Raw genomic sequence first — 4020 nt, 5'->3', positions numbered from 1 at the left:
CCACGGTAACCAGCCGTTTAATTGAAGTCCTAGAACTTTATTGAGATGTGACACGTGTCAGCCAATCAGAACGAGTATTCTTCAACCGAGCTTTCCTAAAGTGGCCTCTACAGAGTGTGGGTTACTTTGTGACAGTGCTTTATGCGGGATCTTCTTTTGTCAGTGGATGGTTAAAAAGTGGGAAGTGAAAGCCAGTGGGTGAACTATGGAAAATAACAACCTAACAACCTAGCAACAATTACCCAGGCCCTGTGATAACATCTGCAATCCAGCTCTCAGCATTTGTTAGTATGCAAACGAGGCTACATTAAACAAGACAGACTACAAGGCTACAAGGATTTGTGCTGCTGTAGCTATTCTCCCTTAGATCATTCATTTGTTAGATATTAATTTAATTTGTTTGGCAAAATTTCCAGAGTGAGTGCTTTCAGGAACTCCTTCATAACCAACCACATATTAACTCATGCCTATCCAAAGGTGTCTCATAAAAAGAGATCTCAATCTCCCACTTGACACGTTCAGACAGTTAAAGGTCCAGTGTGGGGCATTTAGGAGCATCTTCAAATGGTAATCAATAATCATTGGTATGATTTCATTGGTTTATAGTCACTTGAAAATAAGAATCACTGTGTTTTTGTTACCTTATAATGAGCACATATGGAGCATAGACTATTATATGGATTGGGTCCTCTTTCACCCAGGGCCCCAGGAAGTGCGCTGGGCTTTGAAGCCAACTGTGCGTTCCAATACACATACTGCAAGACAAAGATTTAGTATGTCCCAGTATATCAAATGCAGTATGCCAGAAATACCAGGATGTTCTACTGCATCGGGTCAAATTTTGTAGTGTGCAAGCCAGCATGTTTTTCTGGCTATTCTGACCCACAATCCTCTGCGCAGCAGATGATATGTCACATCGACTGAGCCGCAAACAGATGTCAGCTTGACAGCTGTTTTACAGGTGTCAGAAGTCGCAGTGATAGACAACAGTGCTTTTAAGTAACTGATGATCAGTGAAATAGTAATCATAGGAATATTGATTAAGTAAACAAAATGATCATAAAAATTAAAAACAACAAAAGGCTGTAATTGTAAAAAAAAATTACAATAAAAGAGAAATGCAGATGTAATTTAGCTAATTTAATATGTTAGATCTACAATCTATGCAGTTAGAATGTTTGAGTTAAACTAAATACATTGCAAAGTAATATTAGCAGAGTTCTCCGGGTTGATCTCCGTCTCTGGCAAATTCGGCGAGTGGCATTTGTTTCATCTCCAAGGTAATGGATACAAAAGCAAGACGGTAAAAGTTCAGGGTGTAATGTTATGAGAAAGTAGTCTGTCCTGATTGTGTGCATACTGCATGCAACAGTACATACTTCTTAAGGGCAGCTGCAGTACCTACTAAAAGTAAAAAGAAAAAGTATGCGATTCAGATTGCACCTTAATTTTCTTGGTGGTTAAACAGTGGAATTACAACTTCAGAGTCTGTCACATGATGCCATTAGGTCCATAAAGACTTTTCCTATAGATTTACATTGTAAAAGAGACCTCAGCAAATCAGTGGTTACATTTTTTTGAGGGGCACACCCCATGCGAAATGATTCATTTTTTACCAACAGAATTTGATTCATTTGATCCATAACATTTGGAGGGCAAGGCAGCTTTCTTTGTATAGCACATGTCATATACAAGGGCAATTCAAATTGCTTTCCAGAGCAAAAAAAGATATGATAAAGGATACAGAAAAGTGTCAAGATAAAAAAGATATAGAGGGTAAAATTAATTATTAAATGATTTACAATTTTAAAGAAAATCACCATTAGAAATAGCACAAGTGCAGAAAAGAGGTGCAAAAATAAAAAGATTATTTAAAATGAATCAAAATTGAGTTTACAAAGAAGGTTGCAGTCATTACAGGGTGGAGTAGGCAGTGTGAAAAAGGAAAGTTTTTAGCTTTGACCTAAAAGTGTTCAGAGTCAGGGCTTGTCTTTCATCATCTGGGAGGTTATTCCAGGTTTGTGCTGCATGATGACAAAATGCTGCTTCACCATGTTTTGTTCTGACTCTCTGGACAGTCAGTGGGCCGGCCCCAGATGTCCTCAGGGTCCTAAAAGTTTCATATGTCACAAGCGTGTCAGAGATATATTTAGGTGCTGAGCCACAGAGTGATTTATACACAAGCAGCAAGATTTTGAAATCAGTTTTCTGAGTGACAGGTGTAAGGATTTTAGAACTGGAGTAATGAGGTCATATTTCCTGGTGTTTGTCAGGACCCTAGCAGCAGCATTCTGAATAAGCTGAAGTGGCAAACATTTTGTCTCGAAAGTCCTACAAACAGACCACTGCAGTAATCTTGAATGTTATTGGTGTCAAGTGCCACTGAGCACCTCCAACGCTGTATCCAGATCTCTTTACATCCATGGTTCCACTGAGTCGGCCATGTTGCTCTACAGTAGCCCAATACTGCCAAATTTAAACAGTGGCTCTAATACAGGGCCATTCATGTTTTTGTGCACCCCCACCATAGTTCTCCTACATGTCCTGCACATGGGAGTAATTTCAGTTCTGCGACCTCTCTGCCACTAAACACTACACACTGGACCTTTTCAGATAAACATATATTCCCATATATATAATAAAACAGATGTTCAGTTCTTTGCTGAGGAGACCTCGGGCTATCTTTCAGCAGTCATGTAGATGTTTAGTTTGGCGTATTGTTTTGTTGTGTTTAAAGCAGCATCCTGTTTAGCTTATCTTCCCAGTCATTCACCTCATCAGTATATTTGTTTCCTCTATGACAGGGAACTCAGGAAGGAGTCTATCAGCAGCCTTTCCCTGCTCCTCCCAGCCACCTCTCTACCCTGTACTTCCACTCCGGGCAAATTTAGCCGCAGCGGCCCCCTCTGTCGCCCTTCAAGTGGTTTACACGGTCCTGTACTGGTGTAATTATGTGATCCTCCTCTGTGGGGTGTGGCCGTGTACAGAAATACAGCTGCTTATTTTCGCAACCACTTTTTCTTTAACCTCGTATCGCCTTTGCTGCTTGACATGTGGGTCCTCCTGGGTGTGCACTGCTTTCCAAGGTTTCTAAGACTAATGGTGAAACTCATATTTAATAACAAGGCACGGAGGGCCACCCATTTGACATGTTAGTCTTTCTTTTTTTACAGTCAGAGAGAAAGGATGGGGAACAGAAATAGGTCCAGGGGACTGTGCAATGGGAATCATATGTGAGACATTTAAAAAACACGCACACAAGCACATCATAAGCTCACAAACACTGACTACTGTATAGAGAAGACTCCTAGTGTCAGTAGTCTATAATTTAAAGCAGATAGTGTCACACCTTGCCTTGTTAGTTAAGTTACTTTTTGTTTCTCGCATTTATCTTTGTTGTTTTATTTTGAAACTCACCTGTTGTCTCATTTCAGGTCCTTCACTTCCTGCCCTCGTGTTTTCCCACCTGTGTGATTACCTGCCCCGCCCCTAATGTGTTGCACCTGTGTCTCATTGTCTCCCCTTCCTGTAGAGTATTTAGTCTGCTTGTTTTCTCCCCTCTGTGCCAGTTCGTCTTGTTTCTTTGTGACAGCGTTCCAGCGGTTTTTTTCCTTGTGAGTCTTCAGTGTGTTTTGACCAATAGCTACCCTTTTTTGACCCTGCTTTTTGCCTGCCGTCTCTGTACCTTTGCCTCTGCTGTTTGACCTCCTGTGTACCGACTTTGGCAAGATTAAAGGACAAATTTGCGTTTTCCACTGTGCACGAGTCTGCTTTTGAGTCCCTGCGTATGTCAGTCTTTACAGTACGAACTGGCCAAGATGGACTCAGCGGACTCAGGATCAGTTTGAGTCAGTTCGATTCTCCAGGCACATGTGCACAAGATTCATGACCAAGACCAACAAATCAGTCTCCTTCGCCATGAGGTGAAAGAGCTCTCTGATCGTCAGGAATCTCACTTGGCTGGTTTTGGTACACAGCTGAATCTGCTCATTGATCAGATGCGTCAGCTACAACACTCTC

The sequence above is a fragment of the Epinephelus fuscoguttatus genome, linkage group LG4 (genome assembly GCF_011397635.1).
Source record: "Epinephelus fuscoguttatus linkage group LG4, E.fuscoguttatus.final_Chr_v1".
In the NCBI taxonomy this organism is placed as follows: domain Eukaryota; kingdom Metazoa; phylum Chordata; class Actinopteri; order Perciformes; family Serranidae; genus Epinephelus; species Epinephelus fuscoguttatus.
The sequence above is the reverse complement of the archived record's forward strand: the minus strand, read 5'-3'. Positions refer to the sequence as shown.